We start from the raw sequence: 13,611 nt of genomic DNA on the forward strand, positions 1-13,611 counted from the left end.
TCTTTCCCATAATTCCAACAAAGTTCCTGGAATTGTGCTTCCATGGGGGACTTGGACAAGCCACTGAGACCAACCAGACAGATGGGATGCTCAGATTGGCCAGGTGTAGGGATTTGGGATGGGACGGTACCAGTTCCACCTGAGAGGTACTTCTCCCAAAGAAAACAAGGAAGAATAAGAATGAAATGGATATGAGGCAGGCAAAACCAAAACCCCACAGTATCCATTTAATTTATATCAAATTTTATTTTTTAAATGGAAGCCTGTGCACTCTTATTCATAAGCTCCCTCATATTTTTTAGAAAACAGTGGAATATTAATAAATATATGGGAAATCAAATCATAATTTGTCAGTTACTTAGTGAACATGAAATCAGAACAGGGGGAACTGCATATATGATTCAAATAATTTTCTGACTCCAGGCTCGGAGAATGAATCATCTGAATCCTGCACAACCAGGAACAGACAGGTCACACCTGTGGGTCAGCACTGGAGACACACTGCAAGTTCTTTCTTCCTGGTCTCTCCTTCACTAGAACTAGGATTGTCCAACAATCCTGAACCTTCTGGGTTATGGTAATACCATTCACTTCATGCAGTTTTAGACAAGTTAATGGAGCCAGAATTGTCTGGCCTTCCAGCTTCCAGCCCAGAAGCTGATCTGTCTTTTGCCTGTCTTTGTATACATCACATCTCCTCCGTTATGGGCTGACTTTTTATTGTGACTCATAGCACTTGGGGTGAGGGAAGGACAGATGCTGAACCTACTTAACATTTATAAGGGAGGCAAAAGATTTCTCTTTTCATTTGCAAATGATGCAACTAACAAGGACATAATTTCCAGAATATATATGTACCACTCATATAAATTAATAACAAAAAACCCCAAAAAACTCAATCCAGAAAAGGACAGAAGACCTAAACAAGCATTTCTCCAATGAAGACCTACAAATGGCCAATAGGGACATGAAAAAATGATCAATATTGCTAATTATCAGAGAAATGCAAATCAAAACTACAATGAGATATCACACTAGTCAAAATGATCATCATTCAAAAGTCCACAAATGATAAATGCTGGAGAGGGTGTGGAGAAAAGGAAACCCCCCCTACACTGTTGGTGAGAATGCAATTTGGTGTAGCCACTATGGAAGACAGTATGGAGATTCCTTAAAAAACTAAAAATAGACTTACTATATGATCCAGCAATCCCACTCCTAGGCATATATCCACATAAAACTGTAACTGAAAGATACTTGTACTTCAATGTTCATAGCAGCACCATTTACAATAGCTAAGACATGGAAACAACCTAAATGTCCATCAACAGATGAGTGGATAAGAAGTTGTGGTATATATACAATGGAATACTACTCGGTCATAAAAAAGAATAAAATAATGCCATTTGCAGCAACATGGGTGGACCTGGAGATCCTCATTCTAAGTGAAGTAAGCCAGGAAGAGAAAGAAAAATACCATATGATATCACTTATATGTGGAATCTAAAAAAAATACGACACAAATGAATTTATTTACAAAACAGAAACAGGCTCACAGACACAGAAAATAAACTTTTGGTTACCAGGGGAAATGGGATGGGAAGGGATAAATTGGGAGTTCAAGTTTTGCAGATACTAATTAATTACTGTATATAAAATAGACAAACAAGAAGTTTATACTGTGTAGCACAGGGAACTATATTCAATACCTTGTAATAGCCTATAATGAAAAAGAATATGAAAAGGAATATATGTATATGTATGACTGGAACAGTATGTTTTACACCAGAAATTGACACTATAGTCAGAAACTGACTATACTTCAAAAAAAAAAAAACTGTAAAAACAAAAACAAAAGATTTCTCTTTTCTTTTCACAAAATGTCTGTGAGGGGTGGTGGCAGGGCAGCATTTACCATCAGAGGCCCACAGCCTCAGGTGGGGAGTCATAGAGATGAATCACTTACACTGGGTTGTGTACTGTACTCTGAGTACAGAGGAAAGTGTAACTCAAGCAGCTTCTCTAGAAATCATGGAGAAGGCAGTGCAATTTCTCAGGTGATCAACACATCCTTGGACTCCTATGGAAGGATCCTGGGTGAATTGACACTTGCCTCCTATTCTTCCACCCGGGAAGGGGAAGGGGTGGAAATTAGGGAGAACAGTCATCCATCATTGTCGGTTAATGCCAGGGAGCTTCTCAATTATCTGAAAAAAATGTGGAGGGGACAAGCTCAGCTCGATAAGGCCAGCACTGTTATTTCACTAGAAACAGGACCAAAGTTCTGTTCAGAGGAAGAACAGGAATGCCTCATCTAGGCGACACTGGAGTGGGTATTAGCAGAGGAAAGCTAGTCTGCTGGCTGGAAATAGTATGAGTTCAGATTTTACATCATTGAGGAGGAAACTAATGGAAACCTGAAATGGAAACTTCCTCCCTCCCTCCCCTCACTGCTTTCTCTTTCCCCTGCGTGCCCCACCCCTCATCCATGGGACCAGAACTCCTGCTCATCCAACCTCCACCTTCCGCCCTGGAAGATCAAAGAGAACAGGCTGGAAGAGAAGGGGCTGAGGGAGCGGGTGGAGGAGGGGGGGGTGTGCGCAGGAGAGGCTCTGGGTGCCTGCAGGCGGTGAGGACTTGCTCCTTTCTGTGGAGCAAGGAAATTAGGAGTGGGGGCAAAATCAGAAGGATGACGCACAAATAACTCTCCTCTTTGCCTCTGCTCTGCCCCTGAGCTTGTGTGGCTCCAGATCTTTGAGGCAATTAACTGAACCTGACAGAAAAGGACTGCATACTTCCTTTGATGTCCAATACGTATTTGTTTTAGGAAAATGGGGCAGCTAATGAGCAGCAACAGCTCCCTCTCTGTGTCTCTGTGAGTCAACAGCAAGCCAGGATTGTCTATCTTGACAACTCTGGTCCCAACACTTTCTAGTCCCAAACAGTTTCCTAGAGTCACACATTGTGGGAAAGAAGAGGAGAGACCTTCCAGGTAAATTACCATCTTGTCTCCCTAGGTGGTCCCTACGCTGAATTGAAGATTCCTAAAGGCAAAGCTTGTTCCTTGTTTGTCCTACTCCCTTTCCCCTCACCCCCACCATCAAAGCAACCAGATTGACAGAGGTTGGGGGTGGGGGGGTCGAGGGGGGATGAGGGAGGATATGGCCCAGGGGTAGAGCATGTGCTTAGCATGCATGAAGTCCTGGGTTCAGTCTCCAGTACCTCCATTTAAATCAATCAATCAATCAATCTAATCCACCACCCCCCCCAAAAAGAAGGAAGACTTCTAAGAGTTAAGATCTCTACTAAAAACAGAAAAAGCAACCAGATTTGATGTCTTGCCCAGAGTGAAATTTAAATAAATGATTATTAATCTTTTTGCCAAAATCAGGAAAATGATAAACATTTATCGAACGTGGGCTCCCAGCTTAGCACTGTGCTGACAGTGGTAAAGGAGATAGGGCCAAGTACTGTAGGTGAGAAACACTGCCTTGAAGGAGTTGAATGTAACACAAATGACACAGCAGAAGAAAGCTAACCATTCAAATCGTTATGAGAAAAACTTAGGTTAAGAATTTCCCCAAGGGCACATAGCTGGTAAGTGATGGAACCAGAACTAGAATGTCCTCTCTAACACATCAAAGCATTTGGCTACCAAAGGCAGCAGGGAAGGAACTCCTTGCCATTCGTCAAACTCCAGGCTCCAGGAAAAAGATTTCTGAAAAATTAGTGTCAAAGCCGGGACTAGGATCTGGGCTCTAACTTTTGGCTCAAATTATTTTGAGGTCTGGAAATTATTTCCAAAAAGAAAGAAAGAAAGAGCCAAAGACATCTGAGTAACAGGCCAAGGTTCACTTTTTCTTCCTGAAGGCGCACTCTTTCTCAGATCTTCATGTGGTTAACAGGTTCTGACACTGTCATTATTTCCAGCCCACCCTTTCTAATGATATCTCTAAGTCAACAGGTCAACTGTCTCCAGAATCATGAATGAGGGATATGGGAGCTTCCCATCTTGTTCCCGTCTTTCAGGGAGGTGACAGTTTTCAATCAGCTATCCCTTTCTTGTTATCCAGGGCTTTATCTTTTTTTTTTTTTTTTCCTTACTGGTGATCCTAAGTGACCCACCATTTAAGCTTCTCAGGCACTCCCCAGCAGCAAAGGCCACTCAAACCAGAAGTGCAAGTAACCAAAACTCAAGATAGTTTTATTAGGGAAAAGGCCCCCCGAGATATTTGCACTTCGTTATACACTTTTTCATCAGTCTGTCAACCCTGCCCACACCTCCCCTCTGTAAAAGGGAAGTACAGGCATATCTCTGTTTTATTGTGCTTCACTTTATCGTGGCTTTTTTTTTTTAAACAAAACACAGGTTTGTAGCAACCCTGCATTGTCAGATGACGGCTAGCATTTTTAATCAATGAAGTATTTTAAAATCAAGATATGCACGTTGGTTTTTTAGATATAATGCTATTCCATACTTAATAGGCCCCAGTATAGTGTAAACATACTTTTTGTATGTGCTGGGAAACGAAAAAACTCATGTGACTCGCTTTATTGCAATATGTGCTTTATAGGGCAGTTTGGAACTGAACCCACAATACTTCTGAGGTACGCCTGTAGATATGCAGAGAGAAGCCAGATAAAAGACCAGGTGCCTGGAGAGCTGGTGAGAAGGGCTGCCCTAGTTCCTAGTGGTCTTCGGCCCCATGGGGCCTGCTACCCTGCCTGCCTTTGGGTTCCCCAAGATCCTCATGTGTCCTTCCAACAAACCCATCTTGTAGTATTAAGATAATTTTAATCGTCCTGGACAAAGACGCCCTTGCTCCTTCCTTATCCATTTGTCACTGGACTCCTTTGATAGATTCTGTCAGTGTTACTTGACATCTTTGCCTCTCTAGCTGTATGAGTTTATTTCTCAGCCTGAAGTTCAAGTTAGTTGACTGTTGCTTTTACTTAATCAGGACAACATACGTTTGGCTTAACTCACCATGGAATGTAACAGTAAGCCAGAGAGTAAATTGGGGATATTTGAGATAGGAAAAGATTACCCTGGGTTATGAATCTGAATTCTATCCCTAGTCACAAATTGTGAAGGGGATTTCCAGATAGCTAAAAAAAAAATTACTTGTTTCTTTTATTTATAACATCAGCACATTCTGTCATCTTAACTCTTAAAAAGCTGAGCTGGGAAAACCATGCAGACTAATTCAAGCCTAATTTTGCAGATCAGGAAACTGAGTCTTAGAGAGGTTAAATGTCCCATTAGGCTGCTTGGCTCAGAGCAAGTTATTTTAGGCCAGGATCGTCACCCCTGGCCTCACATAAGTGGGAAATGCAAATTTCCACATCTCTTCTGTTGGTAGGAGTCTCCCTAATTGCCTTGGGCAGGGCCCCCATTTCTGATGCATGTTGTTAGGGGCAGACAGGGGTCTCTTCAAGGCAACAACCCATCCTGGGTATAATGGGATATTGTGAAGTATTAAGTTTTGTTTTGTTTTTTCTTGCTCCTGACTTGACTGCTTTATGGAGTAGAGATAACACTAGCGAGATGTTAATAAGTTCCCTGGTTATAGGACCGCCCCCTCTCACCTGCCACCATCCACCACCTACCACTCACCACCATCACCTAGGGCCCAGGGGGAGAAGAGATATAGGAGGGGACTGGAATCTGGATGGAGGCTGCCTTTGAGAAAATCCGTCATTTTCAAAGAGAGGCTGCCCTTGTCTCAGGGAGAAGGTCACCAACCAGTCCCTCCCTCTAGCTAGGGAAGTGAGGCCCAAGAGAACTGTCTGTCAACTCTGGTGGGTAGACCGCCATTTTGATCCATAGATGAAAGTCTGCTCAGCCTCTTCAGCTGCAGATCCACCCTAGAGGTGTGAGCCCCAGGGAAAGAGCCGGGGCAGGCAGGAACGCAAAGAGAGACAAAGGCATCACCCTCAAGTTCTCATTTCCCTAAGGCACAGAAAATAGAGCCCTCTTGTGCCCAAAGTCTCCAAAGGATAGATGAGATCAGGTATCGAAGGGAGAGCAGGGCTGCCGGGGACCACCCCAGTGAAGGACACAGAGGTGCTTCCCCAGAGAAATGGGGGAGCTGCTTGGAACTGCATAACTGCCCATCAAGGGTCATTGTGTCTACCACTTGTCCAACCCACGGACAAGGAGCCTCGATCCAGGGGAGAGCCTTGCCTGAGCAGCCTCATTGGAAGAGACTGTCTTGTGGAGTCGTCCATCTCCCTGCACCACATGGCAGAGCCACCCCCACAAGTACTCAGAGAAATACATTGATGTCATCCCCGACTCTTTTTCTCCCCCTCCACCACTTTCCCAGCACAAAATTTTGGTTGGTTCTACCTTCAAAACGTATCCAGTCTCTGATCATGTGTTATCACTTCTACCATCATTAAGCCACAGTCAAGTCTCACCTGTCTTATTGCAACAGCCTTCTAAGTGGTCTGCTTCCACCCTCACCCTCCTTGCAATCCATTCTTGCCAGAGTGGCCAGAAGATCCCTGTAAAACTTATATCAAAAATTGTCACTCCCACTGCAGAATTTGACCTTCTTTGTGAGTTGCTCCATGAGAGCAAGGACTGAGTTTTGTTTACTGCTCTATGCCCAGAACATTACCCAGTACATTGTTAATATTCAACATGTGAATATAAGATACTGTCAGGTGTTACTGGATATTATTATTGCTAGGTAAGAAGTGAGGCATCATTCTGCTCCTTATCTGTAGAGGAGAAGATGCCAAGTGGCCCAGGATGAGAAGAACTTGGGTCTTTTACCTCTTAATTCCGTGATCCCTCTGATACATTGTGGGGACTTAGCTGCTGTGCTCAAGGCAGGAGCTCCAACTTAAGTGGGAAAATTCAGACCCAGGTTTTCCCAGATCTCATGGGTCCCAGCTTTCATGGTTAGAGGCCAGAAGCTGTACATTTCTGTGGTTAGGCTACGGCTGCGTCTCTTGCACAGGAAGTCAGTTCACCACGGCAGTACTCAGAAAACAAACGGATGCAATGTTATTTCTTTCCAGGTTTGTCTCAGAACAGTTCAACTCTCTTGCCAGTGATGAGGACGCAAAGGAAAGGATGAACTGTTTCCAGCTATTTTCAGGCGCTCTTGTCAAGACTCTTAGGCTACCAGTCCAGGAGCCTGAAATGCTGAAACTCAGAGTTTAGGATGAACTCCAACATGAACTGAGGGCACTGAACATAGTTTCGTGCAGAGTTTTGGGTCTTCTCATTATTTGCCCTCGTGACTGTTAGTTAAATATCATTACCTGAAAAATCACAACTATGCACGTGGAAAAAAAAGTTTGAAAGGTTGGTTCTGATCCTCCATGTTGTGAGTTTTTTGGTTTTTGTGTGTGTTTTTTTTTTTTTGTAAAAACAGGTATGTACTGTTTTGACTTCATATTAAAAATTACTTTTCACTTAACTGGAAGTCAGATAAATAATTATCTTGGTTAACTACACAGCAAGTCACCCTCAGACTTTGTGGCTTAAAACAAGGATTTGTTCTGATTCTGCGGGCAGCCTGGCCCTCACCTCTGCTGGCATCCTTTGGGCTCACTCATGCAGGGCTACTCAGTTAGACACTCAGCTGTGCTTAGTTTTTTCTTTAAAGGGCCAGATGTGAATTTTTTTAGGTTTCTACGGTCTAATGGTCTCTCTCACAAATACTCGTGTCTGCCATTATAACACAACAGCAACCATGGACAATTTGTAAACAAGTTAAGTGTGGCTATGTTCTAATATAGCTTTATTTGTGGACTCTGAAATGTGCATTTCATCATTTTCATGAGTCACAAAATATTCTTTTGGTATTTTCCAACATTAGGCTGGTTAAAGTCATTCTCAGCACAGAGGCTATCCAAACTGCTGGGCTGGACTTGGCCCATGGGCTGTAGTTTGTCAGCCCCTATTTAAAAGGTCCAGGATGGTCTCACGTATATGCCTGGCAGTTGCTGACTTTTTTTTTTCTTTTTCTTCTTTAATTGAAGTATAGTCAATTTACCATGTTGTGCCAATTTCTGGTGTACAGCATAGTGATTCAGGCATATATAATATATATATACATACATATATTTGTTTTCTTAATCTTTTTCATTATAGATTGCTACAAGATAGTGAATTTAGTTCCCTGTGCTATACAGAAGAAACCTGTTGTATATCTATTTTATATATAGTAGTTAGTGTCTGCAAATCTCAAACTCCCGATTTATTCCTTCCCACCCCTAGCTGTTGACCGGGGCACACTGGTTTCCCTCCACAAGGCTTCTTATCCTCGTGGAGGTGGGACCAGCTTCTGCTCATGGCGGTCCCTGGGCAGCAGCCCAAGTTGGGGAAGACAAAAACTGCAGGGACTCTTGAGACCTGGGCTCCAGACCTCAAACAGCATCAACGCTGTTCTGTTCTCTTAGTCAGAGTCCGCCAAGGTCCTGCTCACACTCAACGTTTGAGAGAAAAGACTCCACCTCTTGTGAGGAGCTGTAAAATATTGCGGTCATATCTTTCAGTCTACCACGATGCATAAGTGTTATGGGCTGAATGGTATCTCCCCAAAATTCACATGTTAAAGTCAACTCCCAGGACCGCAGAATACAACCTCACTTGGAAATAGGGTTGTAGCAGATGTACTTAGTTAAGATGAAGTCTTACTGGAGTAGGGTAAATCACACTGGAGTAGAGTGGGTGACCTTATTTGGAGATAGGGCTGTAGCAGATATAATTAGTTAAGACAAGGTAACATTGGAGTAGGGGATGGGCCCTAACCCAACATGAAATATCCTTCATCAAAAGGAGCAATCTGGAGACAGACATGCGCACACACAGGGAGAACGCCATGTGAACATGAAGCCAGAAATCAGGGTGATTTATCTACAAGCCCAGGAATCCCAGAGCTTGTCAGTATGTCAGTTTCCTAGGGCCACTATAACCAGCTACCACAAACTGGGTGTCTTGAGCAACAGCAGTGTACTGGTTCAGAGTTCCAGGAGCTAGAAGTCTGAGATCAGGCGCTGGCAAGGTTGGTCTTTCCTGAGGGCTGCGAGGCAGAATCTGTTCCAGCCCTCTCTCTTTGGTTTATGGATGGCTGTCTTCTCCCTGTGCCTATACATCCTCTTTCCTCTGTATGTGTCTCTATCCAAATTTTCCATTCTTATAAAGACACCAGTCATACTGGATTAGGACCCACCCTAAAGACCTCCTTTTAACTCGATTAATTTTATAAACACCCTACCTCTAAATAAGGTCACATTCTGAAATCCTGAGGGTTAAGACGTCCACATACAAATCTGAGGGGCACATAATTCAACCCATAACAGCCAGTCACCCACCAGAGGCTAGGTGAGAGGCTTGGAATAGACTCTCCCGCAAAACCTGCTGAAGGAACCAGTCCTGCCAATAACTCGATCTCAGAATTCTAGCTTCTAGACTTTTCCTAGAGAAAAATAACTTTCTACTGTTTAAGCCATGCTGTTTGTGATGGCAGGCCGAGAAAACTAATACAGTAACCAAGAGTAACAGGCAAGTTTTCACAAGCTGAAACTGCAACTGGAAATCAATGAGCGGTTACAACACATTGAAGATCTGAAGTTCAGCACTCAGATGCTTCTATTCAAATATGATGACAGATAAAAATATTCTGAAAGTCACTTTGAGTGATTTCATACATGTTAGTTACAAATTTCAAGCGTTGGGAGTCTTCACATGTCACATTTTTTCAAAATTGAAATTCCAGCCATAATATTCTTGATTTTAATTTATATTCCTACCTAAATATGAAAACATAAATTGAAGCAAACCAACAGTCAAAAATCAAAATATCTAGGGAGACAAAGGGGCATTTGATAACATCTAGTCTAACTTCGTTTAATAGCTGAGACAAACAACGTTTTAAAAAAAAGTGTGATTTATCTAAATTCAGGAAGTTAGTCAAAGTGCTAGGTCATTTCCTGGGACCCACTGTGTAAGAACTGTGATTTCTTAAAATTCTTGAGGGCTCTTTTTGCCAGCCAGCTAGCTCCTCTCCTTCTTTGAAATCCAACCCAGAAATGTCATACTATATCATTTCAATTTAGGGTTTATAAAGATTATTTTTTACATAGACATTCTCATCTTTATCACAAATGATAGGATTTATTATCTCAGTTTTATAGTTGAAAAAATGGGGAAAAAAAAAAAAAAGAAAACCGGTAGCTCAAGATCACTCAAGATAACCAATTTAAGTCGACAGAACTTGAACTCAGGTCTTCACAATCCAAACTTGATCCACTTTCTTCTACCTTTCAGCTGCCTCCCTAGCCATGAAAACAAATTACTTTAACCCACCAGCCTTGGTTTCTTTATCTGTAAGACAGGGAATATTAATCATATCTGTATTAAAAGATTACTGTGCGATTAAATGAGCTAATTAACGTTTATCCCAGGACATGGCATACAGTGAGTGCTCAATAAATGCTAATAAACAGGTTGGGTTAGGGAAAAGTCCTATTACAGCTTAGAATTTGTCTTCGGTGGTAAATTTCATGCTCTACATAGCCCTTCCACAAAAGACCTTTCTAATCAATTTCATGAGCCATGAATTTAAGGGATAGGCTTCCCTATCCTTTCTGATTTGGACTTCTCTTTAAAAAAACAAAAAAACCACAAAAGGGAAATACAGAAAAACGAAGCTGGACCCTCGACATATTGCACTATAGCCTGTCTCTTCTAATCCTCAGTGCAACTGTCTTCTGCAGCTGAAGTTAGTGCTGTCCATTTTGAAGTTTTCCTGCTGGTTCTGGAAGGATTCAGTAAAAATGAAATCCCTAAAATGCCATAGAGGAATGCTTGATTAAGCAAAGCTCTTTAATAAAAAAGTTATTTCCCCATAGGTTGGTTGAACGTTTTCCAGTCAGCCTTTTTCTTACGGAGGACCTTGGAAAACTATTTCTCAGGTGGGTTAAAGCTCAGGCAAACAAAATTATCCTTTATCCTTCACTCTAAGGAACAAGCAATTGCAGTGTTCTAGAATGTTCCTGGCATTAGCCATGGCAAGACATGAGAGGAATTCTTGACATTTCAGTACTGTGATGTGGCAATTTCTTGGAACATTCTTCTAAAAGGAGAGTGAATTTAAAAAAAAAAAAATCCTTCAATAGTTTCATTGTTGTACCTGAGCATTCCTTAGCCAGTGGATTTACTCTAATTATCTAAATGATTCTAAGGAAGATGGTTTCCCCCCGGGAAGGGCACAGCAAAGTGATCATAACAGAGACATGAATGTAAATTGCTTTGGGATAGAAAATCGACTGAACTGTAACAAGCAGCAGCTGCCAAAAGAGAGCCTCTGATGCCTTTTATAAACTGGGGTCTGGCTACGCCTCTGGCTCCTCCTGGTCTCAGGAGCCTGGATCTGAGATGGCCCAGTGTTTGTGACAGTCCTGAGTTTCCTGAGCACCGTGCAGGGTCAAAGCATTGCCTGGCTACTATGATCTCAACCCTGACTGCAACCATTACCGTATTTGGTCATCCTGAATGCTCAGTCCGTCAATAGAAAATACATCATAGCAGCAGGGGCAAAAACCACAGCCAGACCAAAAGGCAAGAGTAAGGAAGGGAGGAAGACAGACTGAGGAAGGGCAGACAGCCTATGACTGAGCTCACAGAGAGACAGCAGAGAAAAGATCAGCTACCAGCAGACACGCAGGGAATGAAAAACAGAGGCACAGAGTGAGACCAGAGAGGGGAGAGGGAGAAAAGAGAATGCAAGGAATGGAGAGGGAGAGATAGAAAGAGACCCCAAATTAATATCTGTCTATCTCTATACATACAAATACATGTATGTGTGTGTTCAACTCATTCACACACCAAAAACCCTTGCTGGTCAGTGACCTAGTAGGGTCTCCATTCTGTATTTCCACAGATGTACAGGGAAGTGATTCAGTTATACCTATACATGCATTTTTTTCAGACTTTTTTCCATTACAGCTCATTGCAAGAAACTGAATATAGTTCCCTGTGCCATACAGTAGGTCCTTGTTGTTTATCAATTTTGTATATAGTAATATGTATCTGGTTTTTTTTTTGGTTTGGGTATAGAATATAAGGCACTAGTGAGCTCAACTACATTCATTGTCCTTCAAGCGTTTCTGACTTATTCATTGTCTAATTTACACTTAGCAGAATAAATATTCTAAATTTGCACTTACTAGTTTTAGGTTTTCCCATCAATTCAAATTGTGTCCTCTCTAAAGACGTCACTTGGAACCTAGGTGCCTGGTTCACAGACAACCTTTCCCCTCCTTAGCTTCTCAACCTCTTTCCTCCACTGACCCAACCCAGCTGGGGAAGATGAGATTCATTTAAGAACTGAACACTCTAGTTCTTTACTTTTTCAAAGAATTTCATCTCATCTGTGAGAAGCTCTAAGCTGCCTCCTCACTCTCTTGCCTAAAATGTGGTAGATGTGAGTTGAAATGAAGTCATTGGGTTTCTTTCTATCTTTATTTCCATTTCTGGCAGGAAGGGGTTCCATTTTCTGGCATAAATTCCTTTCCTGGATTCATGCCCACAGTCCTGGAAGAGTTTAGCTATCAATCCTTTAAAGTTTGAATGATTTGTCATTTTCTGATGCTGGAATGAGTTTGTTAGGGGAAATTTATGAACACATTACCCTAACTGGCAAGGGCCTTGGGTGCTTGAGGATTTCCTGAAGAGACACTCCAAGAACCTTCTGTGGCTTTTTGTTTTTCCTTAGGATGTGGTGTGATTTTCACGGTCTATTTGTTATAATGCTTCCTTGACGTAAAATACTCATACAACGTAAATAAGCTCTCCCTGAAATACTTTGAATCTTTCCAATCTGGAAGTCTGAGCTTAAGCTCCTTGCTTTAAATACACCGCATATAAATTACCCACTGGAAGAGACAGCAGGATCCTATTGGGTCCAAACAGTACTTTTTACTCTGTGTACTTGTTCTCAGCATGCCTGAGGACACAGATTTGGTCTTCAGATATTTTGATGCTATGTTCTTGACTGCATAAAAATTAATTATTCGTAGAAATTCTTGTTGGATGGTGTTTCTTATCCTTCTTTGTCTCATTTAGTGCTGTTTGCTTTGAATTTGTTTTGTCTGGTAGTAATATTGCCCCTTCTGCATATTTTGGTAGCATTTACATGGTATCTCTTTGTCCATCCTTTATTTTCATCCTCTCAAAGTCATCCTGGTACAGTCATGTCCCTTACAAACAGCTGATAGTTTGGTTCGTATTGCTTTACCCCCTATAAGAGCATCTGTCTTTTAAAAGAGGCATCTAACTCCGTATTTATTGATTTGAACATATTCTTGCCACTTTATTTCATGTTTACACTTACTCATTTACTGATGTGCTTAACAAATATTTTCTGTTTTCTTGTTGCTTCTCAGATATGGAATCTTTGTAAACTGCATTTGAGTTTTGGTTGTAACCATAGAGATGTTGATGAATAATAAAAGTGCAGCTTTTGATAGCATGCCTTGACGAAAGAATGCTTGTCTTGAAGTTAATGATGTCCGAACTTGGTAAATCTTGAGAATGATTGCCATGGGGGTCAGGCTTGGCTGTGATGGGATTTAACTACAGTAAAA

General features: G+C 41.8%; 1 protein-coding gene and 1 long non-coding RNA gene across 2 annotated transcripts in view; one reads left to right on the forward strand and one right to left on the reverse strand.

Moving 5' to 3' along the window:
* Positions 1-7,436, forward strand: part of LOC123613134 (uncharacterized) — a 41,451-nt gene extending 34,015 nt beyond the window's left edge. Inside the window, exon 3 of the long non-coding RNA XR_006720491.2 lies at positions 7,033-7,436. This is a non-coding gene — a long non-coding RNA (uncharacterized LOC123613134). The remainder of the gene's footprint in view (positions 1-7,032) is intronic.
* PCGF5 (polycomb group ring finger 5) overlaps positions 1-13,611 on the reverse strand; it is a 284,658-nt gene that overhangs the window by 268,894 nt on the left and 2,153 nt on the right. The gene's annotated exons all lie outside the window — the stretch shown is intronic.

This window comes from Camelus bactrianus, chromosome 11 (genome assembly GCF_048773025.1).
Source record: "Camelus bactrianus isolate YW-2024 breed Bactrian camel chromosome 11, ASM4877302v1, whole genome shotgun sequence".
NCBI classification, from domain to species: Eukaryota; Metazoa; Chordata; class Mammalia; order Artiodactyla; family Camelidae; genus Camelus; species Camelus bactrianus.